Source organism: Heptranchias perlo, chromosome 20, assembly GCF_035084215.1.
Source record: "Heptranchias perlo isolate sHepPer1 chromosome 20, sHepPer1.hap1, whole genome shotgun sequence".
Lineage (NCBI taxonomy): Eukaryota > Metazoa > Chordata > Chondrichthyes > Hexanchiformes > Hexanchidae > Heptranchias > Heptranchias perlo.
The window spans coordinates 12,113,044-12,130,952 of record NC_090344.1 but is presented as its reverse complement, the minus strand read 5'-3'; the positions used below and the strand labels follow the sequence as shown (position 1 = coordinate 12,130,952).

General features: G+C 44.6%; 3 non-coding genes across 3 annotated transcripts; 2 read left to right on the top strand and 1 right to left on the bottom strand.

Moving 5' to 3' along the window:
* The first annotated feature begins 7,677 nt into the window (after window positions 1-7,677).
* trnaw-cca (transfer RNA tryptophan (anticodon CCA)) lies at window positions 7,678-7,749 on the top strand. The gene has a single exon. It is a non-coding gene; the product is annotated as a tRNA-Trp (tRNA).
* Window positions 7,750-11,624: 3,875 nt separating this feature from the next.
* trnar-ucu (transfer RNA arginine (anticodon UCU)) lies at window positions 11,625-11,716 on the bottom strand. The gene is given in 2 exon segments: window positions 11,625-11,660; window positions 11,680-11,716. It is a non-coding gene; the product is annotated as a tRNA-Arg (tRNA).
* A 2,629-nt stretch (window positions 11,717-14,345) lies between these two features.
* trnar-acg (transfer RNA arginine (anticodon ACG)) lies at window positions 14,346-14,418 on the top strand. Its single transcript has one exon. It is a non-coding gene; the product is annotated as a tRNA-Arg (tRNA).
* The last annotated feature ends 3,491 nt before the right edge of the window (window positions 14,419-17,909 follow it).

Here is a 17,909-nt window from a genome sequence, read left to right as displayed (position 1 = left end):
TCGCTGTTGGATTAGTTTTCATCATACAGATTCATGGTCGGACTCTGAATTATACCTGTCGCTGTCGAATTCGGGGGAGTATCCCCTTTGTACAATTTTCAGCATCGTGTTGAGGAGAATCCTTGTTTCTGTTGAACATGTAAGAAACATGGACAGTGAACTCGTGATTTTGCAATTCTTCTTGCTGTACAAAATGTCTTGTCATTCGTGAGTAGCAATTAAAAAAAACACTTCAGCCAATGGCTCAAAAGCTGAACTTGTTCCACACGGGAGCTGGAAAATGCCTCTCGACCTTTCAGCTGATAAATAATTGAAAGTTAAATAATTTCACCCGTTACACCGTGACACCAGGCAGCAGATTTGCCTGTAGAATTTTCCCGACACGACACTTCAAGCCGATGAATACCTGCTTCACGGAAAGAAGAATTGTGTTTTTGGTTGTTTAGATTTAAAGATTTCGTGCCGGCCCCTTTACCATTTCAGTTGTCGCCAATTGCCCCCTCTCCTCTTATGAACAAATAAACTCTCACCTGCTTTTGCAAGACGGTAGGCCAGAGGAGCCTCAGTGCCCACATGGGGACACGAAGAAGTTGAGGTGTTGTGGAACATACCGGTTGTGGCTTGAACTCTGGTCAAAATGTTCACCTACTTTAGATGGCGTTGGAACTCACAACGTCGAGCGAATAATTATTGTGGAAGTAACGCGCGCTGACCGATTGCGCCACTGGAGCCGCGCACGGTCTGTGTCACCAGTGCTCCCATCAAACAGCTTCAACCTCGGTCTCTCAATTATCGCTTCGAGATCTTTCCCACACAGAAGCCTCCAAACAAGAGGCGAATCGTTAAACATCCGCAGTGACATTTAAAAGCCGTGGCTTCTGAAACAAAACCCCAGACGACAAGAAATTTTAATTATATTATTATTATTAACTTAAGGACAATTATGTTCATGCTACTTTGAGGATTTGGGGAAATCGGGAGCTGAAACTAAGAAACTCTTCCTGTGCTGTCGTTGATTGAAGAGATGGGCGTCATTTTATTTGAAAACCGAAGCTCGGAACTTTCCGATGGAGAAGTGTGACAGAAGATTGTGGTTAGTGGCAGTTGTCGGGGAAATCCATTGGAGAGGGAGAAAAGTCAAAGTCACCGCTGTGATAGCTCAAGTGCTTTGCTTACCTGTAATATTTAAAAAGTAATGTTAAACACAGGACAAACCATTTTGGTATAGGTTATCAAAAATACTAAAAGTCCCGGGTTCAAAGGCGGATTTGTGAAGATGGAACTGATTTAACCGCCAGATCGAAATCATTCCACATGAATCTGAAGCGTCTTGCGGAAAACGGCAGTGCGAACTGTTATGTTCGTGTCATGACTTGAAAGACCCTCCAATTACCGACAGTATCTTTGAACGAGTTGTGCAGCAAAACCGTGATAGAAGCCGCTTTGCATTCGTCAAACGTGTAAGTGACGATATTGGGGTTGATAAGGGTCGATTTCAATTATTTGAAATCTCACCATGTGACCCGAAGATTGATGGCAGAATCGAGTTTTTCCTGTAAGTCCTGAATTGAAGGGAAAGGCGCAACAAGCAGGTCGGAGAAATGAAGAGCAGAAAATGTGGATGAAACTTGCACGAGTGAAAATCCCTGTATGTTGGAAGACTCAGTCCCCAGTGGTGGAGAGGATTGGGATTTCAAGCTGTTTCACAGCTCACACACACACCATTGGCTCATTTAATCACCTTCAACAACTCGATTACATCAACACTTAATCTTCTCTTCACAAGGAAATACAAACTTTTTCTCTGCAACTTGTCCGCATAATTTAACCATTTTAGCTCCGGTATAATTCTGGTGAATCTGCGCTGCACCCCCTCCAAGGCCAATATATCCTCCCTGAAGCGTGGTGCCTAGAACTGAATGCAGTACTCGAAATGTGGTCTGAGCAGAGTTTATATAACTGTAACATAACTTACACCCCTTTGAATTCCAACTCCCTTAAGATAAAGGCCATAGTTCCATGAGCCTTTTGAATTATTTTTTGTAACTGTCCACTGACTTTTAATGATTTCTGCACTTGGACCCGTAAACATCTTTCCTCCTCCACAGATCCTGGCTTCTCACCATTTAGAAAATATTCTCATCTATCTTGCTGAGGTCCAAAGTGGGTGACCTCACACTTCCCCGTATTGAAAGATTGAACAGTCTACGGCACTTTCCATGGAAAATAGAAGGCTGAGGGTGACCGGAAATAGTACTTCAAGATTATGCAAGGGTTTGATAGGTCAGAGGTGTTTGCAATTTTGTGGGGAGGAGTCCAAAATTTGGGCCATAAATATAAGATAGTCACATTTAATCCAACATGGCACTCAAAAGAACCATATTTACAAAGAGGCTCGCTGGAATGTGCAACTTGCTACCACAAGGAGTAGTTAAGGCGAAACGCATGGATGCATTTCCGGGGAAGAGAGATAAACACATGGAGGAGAAAGGAATATTCGGGTTTGCTCATCGGGTTCGATGAAGAGGGGTTGGAGGAGGCTCGTCTGCAGCATAAACACCGGCATAGGCTAGTTGGGCCGAATTGTCTGTTTCTGTGATGTACATTCTATGTAATTCTATGTAAGCTCCATCTGCCACAGTTTTACCAACTCACTTAATCTATCAATTTCCCTTTGCAACTTTATGCTCCCATCTACATTACTCACTGTGCCACCAAACTTGGTGTAGTCGACAAACTTGGATATACAGCTCTCTAATTCTTCATTTGCCTCATTTATACACATAGTAAAAAGCCGATGCCCCGGTACAGATCCCTGGGGGACACCCACTAATCACATCCTGTCAATTTGAGCACAGATCCGTTATCCCTACTCTCTGTCTCCTACCTCCTAACCAACTCACTACCCATTTCAATAGGTTGCTTTAATTTCCATGTGCTCTCATTTCTGTTAACAGTCTCTTATGTGGTACCTTATCGAATGCCTCTGGAAGTCGATACACATAAACACCCATAGACACTCCATTATCTACCACGTTATTACATCATCAAGAAGTTCAACTAGTTTCGTTAGACTTGACTTACCCTTTACAAATCCATGCCGGCTTCTCTGATTAATTCATATTTATCCAAGTGCTCAGTCACTCTTCCCTAATAACACATACTGGTAACTGCCCCACAAAAGACGTCAGATTAATTGGTCTGTAATTTCCTACTTTATCTCTGCTCCCATTCCTAAATAATGGAATGACATTGGCAATTTTCAATCCATGGAACAATTCCTGATTCAAGACAGTTTGAACGATCATGACTGAAGCATGTCCAATTTCCTCACCTACTCCTTTTCATCCCCTGGGATGGTCACCATCAGGTCCTGGTGATTTGCCTACCTTTAATCAAATTATTTTCTCCAATACCATTATTTTACTTAGACTGAATCCCCTTGATTTATTTCGGGGATGGTTGAGGTCTATTCGAGGTTCATACCCCGGAGCAGCCCAAATTTAGCCCTCGGCTTTTGATCTTGACGTGCGATTCAAACTTTTGTGAAGAAGGAAAAAAAGTCACCAAATTACTCCCCTGAATCTCAAGCGCTTTCAGAAGAAGTTCAGTTCAAACTATCTGGACTTTCAAGGCACCTCAGTGATCTGTACTTTCATTGAACGAGCTTTCTTTGCAATTGCCTTCCGCCTTGAAACAGCTCTGGGCTGTCATCTCACTGAAGCAGAGTGTGTCCGCTTTGTATCTGTGAGCATGTCGGTGACGAGGTTCGCTCTAATATGGGTCGCTTTCAATTTTGAAGATCTCGTCAACTTCAGGGAAAAGAAACCGAGAATCGAATTGTCCCTGTAAGTGATGAATTGAAGGGATTGGTGCTCCAAGCAGATCTGGAAAATGCGCAGTGCGGTCGATCAGGAGTTCCAAATCCACCCTCTCGCCACTCGGCGATCATATTAACTGAACTTTACTCTGGCCCAGTGTCACCGCGCTGAAATCGAGTATTTCTCCGGCACGTTTTTTTAAACTTCACAGATGCTGGTTTAAGAGGGAAGACCGGTTCGTTGGATTTTCACTCTTGCAAGCTTCAACCATTCATTTCGGAAAAGTAACCTGACAGGAGACAGCTGTTATATTGGTCGCTGCAGCCTCAAGGTTTAGCTCAGTGAATTACTGGTTTAGCAGGTGAACTCTTCACCTTTCTCGCTGGTGCTATTGGTAAGATTGATTCGAGCCCTTATTTTATTTTTCCTGAGGATTCATCGCCTCAAAGTTCCAGAGTTTCATTGTGTGTTTTGTCTGCAAGAAAATGTACTGTGATCATTGCCGGTTGAGCAGGGCTGTTAGTCCAACATTTACTCTGTGGACTAAAAAAAACCTTGTGATTGGAGAGCAGGCACATGAAACATATGAAGGAATGGAACATTGTCTTCACGCAAATCACAATTCATCTTGAGAGACAAGGTCCCGAAAGGCTAATTCGCTGTGACGTGGAGATTTCTGTCGTGAGCGAGACCAGACTGTTTCTATGTTCGGAGAATTAATGTCACACACTTTATGTTGGAAAAGAAAAACGGTGGGGATTGTTGTCACAGTCCGATGCCTTTCGTGTTGTATCAGATGCTTCTCGTTGCGTTACTTTCAACTTGACCGCATGTCCGGTTAGGGCGTTCTTGTGATAAATGGCGACAATTGCCTGCTTTGATAAATTTAACAACGGCTGCAGCAGATTCCTGGCGTCATAAACACTGAACTTTTAATCCCACTCTTAAGATACAGACTGTAAAATGATGAAATTTCATCACGTGCAAACGACAAAAAGCAAAGATTCCAACCACTCGCTGCGTAAAGACGTTTTTCCTCATGTCACCTTTGGTTTTTTTGTCAATCACCTTAAATCTATGCCTTTTGTTTCATGTCCCTTCCGCCAATGGGAACAGTTTCACTCTATCTACCCTGTCGAGACCCTTCATGATTTTGGATATTTCGATCAATTCTCCTCTCAGCCTCTTCAGTTCCAAGGTGAACAATCTCAGCTTCTTCAGTCTATCCATGTAATTTAAGTCCCTCATCCCTGGAATCATTACAGTAAATATCCTCTGCACCCTCTCAAGGCCTTCACATCCTTCCAAACGTGCACTGCCCAGAACTGGACCCAATATTCCATTTGTGGCCGAAATTGTGTTTTATAAAGGTTCATCATGACTTCCTTGTTTTTGTACTCTATGCCCCTCTTTATAAAGCCCAGGACCCCGTCTGCTTTTTAAACCGCTTTCTCAACCTGCCCTGCCACTTTCAACGATTTGCGCACATATACCCCCAGGTCCCTGTGTTCCTCTAACTCTTTTGGAATTGTGCCCTTTAGTTTATATTGTTTCTCCTCGTTTTTCCCACTGAAACGCATCACCTCGCATTGTTCCGCGTGAAACTTCATCTGCCACGTGTCCGTCCATGCCACCGGCGTGTCCATATCCTCTTCAAATTTATCCACCTCACTGTTCTCTACTCTTCCAAGTTTTGTGTAATCTGCAAATTTTGATATTGTACTCTTTACTCCAAAGCCCAAGTCATTCATATATATCAAGAAAAGCAGTGGTCCCAGCACCGACCCCTATGGGACACCATTGCACACCTCCCTCCAGTCCAAAAAACAACAGTTCTGTGTTTCCTGTCATTTAGCTCGTGTTGCATCCATGTTGCTATTGCCCCCTGTGTTCCATGGGCTGTAATATTGATAGCAAGCCTACCACGTGGCACTTTATCAAACGCTTTTTGAAAGTCCATATACACCACGTCAACTACATTGACCTCATCTACACTCCCTGTTACCTCATCAAACAACTCTATCAAGTTGGTTAAACACGATTTGCCTTTAACAAATCCGTGCTGGCATTCCCTAACCAATCCACACTCGTCCACGTGACTGTTAATTCTGTCCCGGATTATCATTTCCAAAACTTTCCCCATCACCGAGGTTAAACTGACTGGCCTATAGTTGCTGGGTTTATCTTTACACCCTTTTTTTGAACAAGGTTGTAACCTTTGCAATTCTCCACTCCTCTGGCACCATCCCCGTGTCTAAGGATGTCTGGAAGATTATGGCCAGTACCTCTGCAATTTCCCCCTTTACTTCCCTCACCATCCTCGGGTGCATCCCATCCGGACTAGTTGAATTATCTATTTTAAGTACAGCAAGCCTTTCTAGCACCTCTTCTTTCTCATTTTTTAACCCATCCAGTATCTTAACTATATCTTCCTTTATCGAGAATCTGGCAGCATCTTCTTCCTTGGTAAAGAACAATGCGAAGTACTCAGTTAATACCTCTGCCATGCCCACTGCCTCCATGAGTAGATCTCCTTTATGGTCCCTAATCGTCCCCGCCCCTCCTCTTACTACCCGTTGACTGTTAACATGTCTGTAGAAGACTTTCTGATTCCCTTTTATGTTTTTCGCTATTCTTATGCTCTCTCTTTGCCCCTCTTATTTCCTTTTTCACTTCCCCTCTGATCTTTCTCTATTATCTCTGGTTGGTACTTGTGTTATCAATCTGACACCTGTCATACGCCACTTTTTCCCGCTTCATCCTACTCTCTATCTCTCTTATGGTCCAGGGAGCTCTGGCTTTAGTTGCCCTACCTTTCTTACTCGGTGGAATGTACCTTCTCTCTACCCGAATCATCTTTTTAAAAGCCGCCCACTGTCCAATTATAGTTTTGCCTGACAATCTTTAATTCCAATTTACCGGGGCCGGATCTGTTCTCATCCCACTGAAATTGACCCTCCTCCAATTGAGTATTTTTACTTTAGAGTGAACAGAGTCCATTTCCATAGCTATTCTAATCCTTATGAAACTGATCGCTGCTCCCTAAATGCTCCCCCACTGACACTTGCTCCACTTGGCCCGCCTCATTCCTTTGAACCAAGTCCAGCAATGCCTCCTTCCTCAGTGGGCCAGAAACGCACTGGTCGAGAAAGTTATCCTGAACACATTTCAAAAATTCTTCCCCTTCTTTGTGCCTTGTATTATAGTTATCTCAGTCTGCATGAGGATATTTGAAATCCCCGGTTATTAATCCTCTATGGCTTTTGTACCTCTCTGTAATTTCCCATTCAAATTTGCTCCTCTATATCCGTCCCACCAGCTAGTGGCCAATAGAATATATCCAGTAGTGTAATCGCACCTCTATTGTTCCTTAACTCTAACTCAGTACCCAGGACAAATTCCCTGGTTCCTGAGCACTTTGTATTAAGCAGTAGTTAGCAGCAATCAGTGTTTGTAGTGGGACTGAGAAATGATAAAACAGCTGGCACCCTCGAAAACAGAGATCCAATATCGGTTTAAATAAAGTCCTGAACTGACAGAGCGGAGGGCAGATGAGGATTGAATTAAATCCCAATTCACTGAATCTGAACAAGGTTTAAATAAGTGAATCTGTCAGGAGTGGGATTCCTGAGCTTGTGTGTGAGCTGAAACTGGATCGGTCCCGTTCTGTAAAGAAAGAATGGCAGGCGGCTCCCAGTCAGGGCTCAGGCCGGGACTGGCAGCTCTCCGCTGGGAACGGCTGGATTCGAGAGCGGGGCTCCTGCGCTGTTGCTGTTGCTGCTTCCGCCTCTTCGAGTCCCTGTGGCGGTCGGTACCGATCTCCCTCCTATGGATCCGGATCCAGCTACTTGCTGTAGACCTCGTGGCGCAACGGTAGCGCGTTTGACTCCAGATCAGAAGGATGCGTGTTCGAATCACGTCGGGGTCATCGCATTTTCGCAACGTTCCAATGTCACTCTGTTTTATCGCGGGGCAGTCTTTCAGGGATGGTCTGTTCACTGTATGTAAAATAATATTTATCATCGAATGAACACACCACAGAAGGAGGTCATTCGACCCATCAATACCTTACCTGCCTTTTGTAAGAGCAATCCCATTGGTCCCATTCCCCGTCCCTTTCCCCGTTGCTCTGCATTTTCCCCTTCAAGTATTTATCAAATTATTTTTGAAAGCCACGACTGAATCTGCTTCCACCACCTTTTCGGGCAGCGCATTCCAGATCAGAACCATTCGCTGGGTAAAAAAGATTTTCCTCATGTCTCCTTTGGTTCGTTTGCCAATCACCTCAAATCTGTGTCCTCTTGTTCCCGACACTTCCGTCAATAGGAACAGCTTCTCTTTATTAACTTTATCTAAACCCTTTATGACTTTGAACACTTCCATCAAATCTCCTCTGAACCTTCTCTGTTCGAAGCAGAACAACCCCAGCACGGCGTAAATGCGGTCAATTAGCTCCAATTTATTTATTTGGGCATTAAACAAATCGTGAAAGACTGGCAAGGCGTTGTGCTCGCGGAGCTCACTGCTTTAAGACAATAAATCCAACCGCTGTGTGGGCGCTGGGTTCAAATCCAACTACTGATCGAGTTTCCGGCAATGTTCATTTTGACCTGTTCGCAGAAAACCCGCTTGTCGTGCGATGGGGCAGAGGATGTGAAAGAAGCTGAAAGTGAAAGTGCAGATATTAGTTTGATCACAGTGACTGGACACGTTTCCACAGGGAAGGGCCTCTTACAATTAAGATTCTTTCCAGCAGAGTGGGACAGGTGATCAAAGTGACCGGACTCGAGCGGCGCAATCAGTCAGTGCGCGGTGCTCATATGACAGGAAATGATCGGGAAATGGCGAGATTGTTAATTCCAGTCAGCTAAGTCAAACAATCATTTTGATTGTGAACATTTCGACCAGAGTTGAAGGTATAATTGGTGTGGTCCAAAAAGCATCTACTTATTTGAATTGCCATGTGGTTCCCCCGGACTACTCTGTTGCAAAGTTTCGTATTTTTTTATTCGTTCATGGGATTGGGCGTCGCTGGCGAGGCCAGCATTTATTGCCCATCCCTAATTGCCCTTGAGAAGGTGGTGGTGAGCCGCCTTCTTGAACCGCTGCAGTCCGTGTGGTGAAGGTTCTCCCACAGTGCTGTTCGGAAGGGAGTTCCAGGATTTTGACCCAGCGACGATGAAGGAACGGCGATATATTTCCAAGTCGGGATGGTGTGTGACTTGGAGGGGAACGTGCAGGTGGTGTTGTTCCCATGTGCCTGCTGCCCTTGTCCTTCTAGGTGGTAGAGGTCGCGGGTTTGGGAGGTGCTGTCGAAGAAGCCTTGGCGAGTTGCTGCAGTGCATCCTGTGGATGGTACACACTGCAGCCATTGTGCGCCGGTGGTGAAGGGAGTGAATGTTTCGGGTGGTGGATGGGGTGCCAATCAAGCGGGCTGCTTTGTCCTGGATGGTGTCGAGCTTCTTGAGTGTTGTTGGAGCTGCACTCATCCAATCAAGTGGAGAGTATTCATTCACACTCCTGACTTGTGCCTTGTAGATGGTGGAAAGGCTGTGGGGAGTCAGGAGGTGAGTCACTCGCCGCAGAATACCCAGCCTCTGACCTGCTGTTTTAGCCACGGTATTTATATGGCTGGTCCAGTTAAGTTTCTGGTCAATGGTGACCCCCAGGATGTTGATGGTGTGGGACTCGGCGATGGTAATGCCATTGAATGTCAAGGAGAGGTGCTTAGACTCTCTCTTGTTGGAGATGGTCATTGCCTGGCACTTGTCTGGCGCGGATGTTACTTGCCACTTATGAGCCCAAGCCTGGATGTTGCCCAGGTCTTGCTGCATGCGGGCTCGGACTGCTTCATTATTTGAGGGGTTGCAAATGAAACTGAACACTGTGCAATCATCAGCGAACATCCCCATTTCTGACCTTATGATGGAGGGAAGTTCATTGATGAAGCAGTTGAAGATGGTTGGGCCTAGGACACTGCCTTGAGGAACTCCTGCTGCAATGTCCTGGGGCTGAGATGATTGGCCTCCAACAACCACTACCATCTTCCTTTGCGCTAGGTATGACTCCAGCCACTGGAGAGTTTTCCCCCTGATTCCCATTGACTTCAATTTTACTAGGGCTCCTTGGTGCCACACTCGTTCAAATGCTGCCTTGATGTCAAGGGCAGTCACTCTCACCTCACCTCTGGAATTCAGCTCTTTTGTCCATGTTTGGACCAAGGCTGTGATGAGGCCTGGAGCCGAGTGGTCCTGGCGGAACCCAAACTGAGCATCGGTGAGCAGGTTATTTGTGAGTAAGTGCTGCTTGATAGCACTGTCGACGACACCTTCCATCACTTTGCTGATAATTGAGAGTAGACTGATGGGGCGGTAATTGGCCGGATTGGATTTGTCCTGCTTTTTGTGGACAGGAGATATCTGGGCAATTTTCCACAATGTCGGGTAGATGCCAGTGTTGCAGCTGTACCGGAACAGCTTGGCTAGAGGCGCAGCTCGTTCTGGAGCACAAATCTTCAGCACTACAGCTGGGATGTTGTCGATGCCCATAGCCTTTGCTGTATCCAGTGCACTCAGCCTTTTCTTGATATCACGTGGAGTGAATCGAATTGGCTGAAGACTGGCTTCTGTAATGGTGGGGATATCGGGAGGAGGACGAGATGGATCATCCACTCGGCACTTCTGGCTGAAGATGGTTGCTAACGCTTCAGCCTTGTCTTTTGCACTCACGTGCTGGACTCCGCCATCATTGAGGATGGGGATGTTTGCAGAGCCTCCTCCTCCCGTTAGTTGTTTAATTGTCCACCACCATTCACGACTGGATGTGGCCGGACAGCAGAGCTTTGATCTGATCCGTTGGTTGTGGAATCGCTTAGCTCTGTCTATAGCATGTTGCTTCCGCTGTTTAGCACGTATGTAGTCCTGAGTTGTCGCTTCACCAAATTGGCACCTCATTTTTAGGTACGCCTGGTGCTGCTCTTGGCATGCTCTTCTACACTCCTCATTGAACCAGAGTTGATCTCCTGGCTTGTTGGTAATGATCAAGTGAGGAATATGCCGGGCCATGAGGTTACAGATTGTGCTGGAATACAAATCTGCTGCTGCTGATGCCCAGTTTTGAGCTGCCTGATCTGTTCTGAATCTATCCCATTTAGCACGGTGATAGTGCCACACAACACGTTGGATGGTCTCCTCAGTTCGAAGGCGGGACTTGGTCTCCACAAGGACTGTGCGGTGGTCACTCCTCCCAATACTGTCATGGACAGATGCATTTGCGACAGGTAGATTGGTGAGGACGAGGTCAAGTAAGTTGTTTACAGGAGGGAGGTTGCGGTTTTGGAGACGCAAACTATGATTTTGATCCATTTATAAATCGTGGGATTTAACTGGAGCTTCAAACCACCACCTTTGACCGCTCAGCCAGGATGCTTTCCATCCTGCACTGCAGGAGTAGTTTTACAGGAATAGAATTACAGCAAACAAGAATTCTCCCCCTCAAGCACCAATGCTCGCACGGCAGCAGGATGCATGTGTCCAGTTCGAAACCTGTCTGAAGGAACATGCAGTCTGATAAAGCCGGAAGTCCAGCAGATTGACTTTCGGTCTGAGATGATGTTGAGTCTCCTCCTTGAGAGAGTTTCGCCAATCCAGCTCAGAGTGGTTTAAGAATCATAAATTCGGGTGTGACTGGAGCCACTTGTGTAAGATGAAGTGTCGGGGGCAGTTTCACATCCTTGACGGACATTAATGATCCTGTTGCGGTTTTGCTGCAAAATTTCACTTCCCAGCTCCCAAAACTGAAATTCAACTCTGGTGGGACTCGAACCCACAACCTTTGAATATCTCCTCCAATTATTAAGTAGAAGTCCAACACGCTATCCATTGCGCCACAGAGTCAGTTATGCAATGAGTGGGAGAGCGGTGATCCTGTGCTGTGGTTGAGGCGGTCATGCTGCTCCTGCTTCTGTTTCTCACATTCCGAGAGCCGCGGTGGCAGTCTGCACGGATCACCCTCCAAAGGATCTGGTTCCAGCCGCTTGTTGTGGTCCTGGTGCAAGAACAGTCGCGTCTGACTCCAAATCAGAAGGCTGCGTGTTTTGAACCAGGTTGAAATCACAGCATTTTCACTGTGGCTCAGGATCCTGCCGACTGATTTTAGATCGGGATAGTGTTTTAGTGATGGGATGTTCAGTGTTTGTGCAATAATATCAAAATTAAATTTGATACATGAATGAGCTTTTTTTCTGTTACTTTCTATTTACACCCTCTCCAGTTTTATGTAGAAACAGTTAACAATGTTTAAGGGATGCGGTGTGCAGTGTTTGTGGAATCAGTGTAATTAAATTTGATACTTTCATCTATTCCTTCTCTAATCCAGACCCTTATCATTAGATTTGTAGCTTCACCCTGTTTAAAATGGGTTACTCAGTGATATAAATAAATCAGTAACAACTCAGAAACCTCAGCGGGTATATTTGTTCCAATGCTTTGTGATGATCTCGATTTCCATTGAAATTTTCAATCAGCAAATCCCAACGGGTGTTTTGGGTTTGACAAACTAATTTATTACTTGCCTGGTTCCTGGAAATGTTCCAGTGGGGATTTCCTTACCCGTACAGATATAGAAATAAATACATTCCATCATTTCACAAATGACAGTTGCGTAAATAAATATATCGCGATATCCAACATGGAAAAGCAGCTCTTCATGTTCTTCAACAAATTTCCTCATTTTATTTTATGAATCCACTTACGTTTCAATGTCGAACATATATTCAGAGCATCTCTCTAAACTTAAAGAATGGTAAAACAATTGCAGATTTTACAAACACATAACACGCGATCGTATAAGTAAGATTAAGGCTGACTTTGTGAAATTTGTATTCTAATTGTCTTGATGATGGTGCGAAAAATATTTCAAGATGTCCGTCCCCAACATAACAGAGAAACTAAGATGAAAACCAAAAGGATTTTTCAAAAACTATTTGGAGCGATTTGATCGGTTCCCCTTCTCCTTTCTTTAATTGTTACCTTTTGCTAATTGTTCATCTTGATCCGTTTGCTTCATTTTTTTCAGTCATTTATGGTGAATTTTCTATCCGTTAACGTTCTTAAATATTTGATTTGTTTGTTCCCTTCATCTCGACTCGTGATTTGTCGACCTTCAGGTAAAAATCTGAATCAGAAATGTGTTCATATTGAGGCGTGACTCTGAAGTGTGAGACCGAGAGGTGATGCCGGATGTGTGACCGAGAGAACAATTGCTGGAGGCAGAACTGTCTCCTAACATACCCCGTGTGGCATTGCTCATGGCAGGTCGGATGACAATGTTTTATACTGACTGAACGGCTATGTGTATAACACACAACGGATTTTACTGCTGGTTTAACTCCACAAAGTATAATCACCATAAATGACCAAAGTCTCAGATCAGTTAGAATTGAATTACTGTTGGTGAGGGGAGTTTGTACATTGGAAGGAGTTTATACATTTACAGCTCCTGGTAAAACTGCAAACCGCTCTCGCCTGGAGGTGACGTCACCATGAGGTGTCCACCTTCCTTTTTGCTTCTGGACTTCTGAAGTCTGATTGAACCTTCCCAAAAGTTTCCTATAATTTGTGAGGAAGGAAGGTATCAGTGTAAATGGGAGATATAAACGTGGATGTTTCATTGGGTACCATGGGAACCAGATACACTGCTCATTCCAGTTATTTGTCCAGCAGGAAACAGAAATCATTCACTTCAACTGTACTCGCCCGAAGGAAAAGGAAAGAAACAAAACTGCTCAGTTCTTTGTTTTAGCTTCTTCTGCTGGTTTACGTTCACTCACAGAGAAAGTGACAGAGAGACTGAGAGATTGGATTGGCTTTTTCACTTTGTAATCGATTATACTTTGTACTTATTGCAAGAGACGGTTTCATCCCAATTGTCATGTGTCTGATATTCTCATTAATGCTATGATGTGTTCAAAATGAGTTTCTGCTAATTTTACAAAAGCTGAACAGCGAAACTGCTCTGAAACGAGTTTCGCTTCGCAAATTTAATGGAGATGGGTTGCTGGTTGTAACTAAAGTAGTTTGTAAAATCAGCCCTCTGGAACAGTATCCTCGAAACGTGTTTCGGAGACATTGTGTGAGAGCTCCATCTGTTCAATGAAGGAGCACTTCCGCACTGCAGTTCTGGAATCCTTTCCTTGTTGACTCCGAAACTAATACAAATATTATTTTGTTAAAGATCATTTTGTTGTTGAACTCACAAATTGGGTAAATATCACATCGGAGGCTTAAGACAATAAAGGACCCGACGAAACAGGCCCTTTGAGCAGCGAAGCCACGGAGCCAAATCAAGCTGCAAATTCACCATCTCCTCTCACTGATACCTGTCAGATACTCGCCACTCTGTGTTGGATTTTGAGGCCGTTTGGTTCATTTCGATTTCGCTTGCACATTTCGCTGTTTTTATCTGTCAACCTGTCGGTTGATTCTGAATGAAAAGTGAAATAAAATACATCAACTCCCATGACTTGGGCCAGTGGCGCAATGGATAACGCGTCTGACTACGGATCAGAAGATTGTAGGTTCGACTCCTACCTGGCTCGGGTTCATGCAATTTTATCTCTGACACTGGGGAACGAAGAATCAAATTTCGTAATAAGATATTGTTTATGGTGAAGCAGGAAAGAAAACATTCCATCTTGAAAGATTTAGGTTGAATTACAAAAAGAATCTGTGACCACAACGTTTTCCAACAAGCCGCCTTTTCGTTTGATGTCAGACACACGAACATTGCAGCACGACGTGGAGGCACCGCGCTGATGACCTTCAGGTGTATCCGGGCCGTTCAGACACTTCGTGTGACACAAGAGCTTTCCAATCCCCGCCAGCTCCTGGACGCCGAGACTTTCGTTAAAAGCAGCATTCACCGGCAGGACCGCTATTCCGCTCCCTTTGCCGGTCTGCGGGAAATCCGATGCTGAAAAACACAAAGCAGGACGGACAGTATCTGGAAAACAGTTGAACTTTCAGTGTTCAGACTTTGATGAGAACTATAAACAAGACTTTGGGGACATATAAAGTGGGTGTGGTGTAGCAGTGCGCTGTTCCTTTATAAACTGTGGGAGTGTAGATATGAGTGCGATGTTTATGTATGAACTGTGGGAGTGTGGACATGAGTGCGATGTTTATATATGAACTGTGGGAGTGTAGATATGAGTACGATGTTTATATATGAACTATGGGTGTGTATATATGAGTGCGATGTTTATACATGAATTGCGGAATGACCGGGAGGGGCAATTCCTCCCGGGGTTATACGTTCTTCCAACATAAGGACACAACGTTCAATTAACAGTGGGGCGGAAATAGCTCAGTTGGGAGGGCGTTAGACTAAAGGTCTTCTGATCCCGTGTTTCGGCAGTTTGAGTTATTTAGTTTCTGCTTCTTTGAATCCTAGAATCATAGAATGGTTTCAGCACGGAAGGAGACCATTTGGCGCGTCGGGTCCGTGCTTGCCCTTTGCAAGAGCAATCCAGCTCGTCACACTCCCCCGCAGTTTACCCGTAGCCCAGGACCTTTTCCCTTCAAGTACTTATCCAGTTCCATTTTGAAAGCCACGATTGAATTTGCCTCCAGCACTCACTCAGGCAGTGAATTCCAGATCTTAACTACTCGCTGTGTAAAATCGTTTTACCTCATGTCGACTTTGATTCTTTTGCAATCACCATAAATCTTTGTCCTCTGGTTCTTGACTCTCCGACCATGGGAGCAGTTTCTCTCTATCTACCCTGTCTGGACTCTTCATGATTTTAAATACATCGACCAAATCTCCTCTCAACATTCTCTGCTCTAAGGAGAACAACCCCAGCTTCTCCAGTCCACCCACGGAACTGAAGTCCTTCACCCCTACAACCATTCTATTAAATCTCTTCTGCACCCTCTCTAAGGCCTTCACAGCCTTCCTAAAGTGCGGTGCCCAGAATTGGACACAATACTGCAGTTGTGGCCGAAGCAGTGTTTTATAAAGGCTCATTGTAACTTCCTTGTTTTTACACTCTATGGCTCTATTTGTAAAGCCCACGATCCCGTGTGCATTTTTAACCGCTTTCTCAATTTGCCCTGCCACCTTTAAATATTTGTTCAGATTTCTCGGTTCTTGCAACTCCTTTCGAATTGTGCTCTTTAGTTTATTCCGCCTCTCCTCGTTCTTCCTCACAAAATGTATCGCTTCGCACTTCTCTGCATTAAATTTGATCTGCCATGTGTCCGCCCATTCCACCAGCCTGTCTTTGTCCTATCACTATCCCCCTCGCTGTTCACTACACTTCCAAGCTTTGTGTCATATGCTAATGTTGAATTTGTGCCCTGTACACCAAAGTCCAAGTCATTAATATATATCAAGAAAAGCAGTCGTCCGAGTACCGGCCCGTGGGGAACACGACTGTAGACCTCCCTCCAGTCTGATAAACAACCGTTCACCACTGCTCTCTGTTTACTGTCACTTAGCCAATTTCATACGGTCACAGCCCCTTTTATTCCATGGGCTTCAACTTTGATGACAAGCCTATTATACAACACTTTATCAAACGCCTATTGGTAGTCCATACATATCATGTCAACCACATCGCCCTCATAGACTCTCTCTCTTACTTCAACAAAAAACTCAATCAAGTTAGTTAAACACGATTTGCCTTCAACAAATCCGTGCTGCTTTCCTTAATTAATCCACACTTGTCCAAGTGACGATTAACTTTGTCTCGGATTATCGTTTCTAAAAGTTTCCCCTTCACCGAGGTTAAAGTGACTGGCCTGTGGTTCCTGGGTTTTTCCATACACGCCTTTTTGAACAAGGGTGTAATATTTGCAATTCTCCAGTCCTCTGGCACCACCCCCGTATCTAAGGATGATTGGAAGATTATGGCCAGTACCTCCACAATTTCCACCCTTCATTCCCTCAGCAACCTTGGATACATCCCATCCGGACCAGGTGACTGATCTACTTTAAGTACAGCTGGCCTTTCTAATACCTCTTCTTTAACAATTTATAGCCCGCCTCCTATCTCAACTCCTTCTTTTACTGTAACTTGGCAGCATCTTCTTCCTTGGTAAAGACAAATGCAACGTACTCATTCAGTACCACAGCCATGCCCTTTGCCTCCATGCGTAGCTCTCCTTTTTGGTCCCTCATCGGTCCCACCCCTCCTCTTCCTCCCCGTTTACTGTTCATGTGCCAAAAGAAGACTTTTGGATTCCCTTTTATGTTAGCCACCAGTCTATACTCATACTCTATGCCCCTTTTTCACTTTTCAGTTCCCCTCTGAACTCTCTACACTCTGCCGAGTTCTCACTTGTATTATCAACCTGACATCTGTCCTGCGCCTCTTTTTTTCTGTTTCACCTTACTCTTTGTCTCTTTCGTCATCCAGGGAGCTCTGGCTTTATTTGCCCTACTTTTCCCCCTCGTGGGAATGTACCTAGACTGTACCTGAACCATCACTTCTTTTAAGGACGCCCATTGTTCAGTTACAGTTTTGCCTGCCAATCTTTGATTCCAATTTACCCTGGCCAGATCCGTTCTCAACCCACTGACATTGGTCCTCCTCAATTAACTAATTTTACTCTAGATTGCTCCTTGTCCTTTTCCATAAACATTATGGATTCTAAACCTTATGATACTATGATCGCTGTTCCCTAAACGTTCCCCCACTGACATTTGCTCCACTGGGCCCATCTCATTCCCCAGAATCAGATTTGGGTCGATTCTTGCATTTATTTACAGTGATATTTTATATCCGCCACTGAAGGATTGAGGATGGAATAGAAAGGAATGAAGTTTGGGAAAATTTCGATCGTATTCCTTTAGCTTTTATTTCTCGATTCCCCTCTGCCTTTTTCTCTTGGTTTTGTCTCCCCCGGTTCCAGGTGACCATTTTATTTGATGCATTTGTCCTAAACTGATGTCTTTTCCAGATCTCGGGACGGTCAGACCCGCTCTGCCTGTCTGTTACTGCTTCTGGCCATTAATGGGAACAGGCCGCGAGTTAAACGTTTATCTGCAAACCAGAGGAAGACAAATAAAAAGAATGATCTGTTT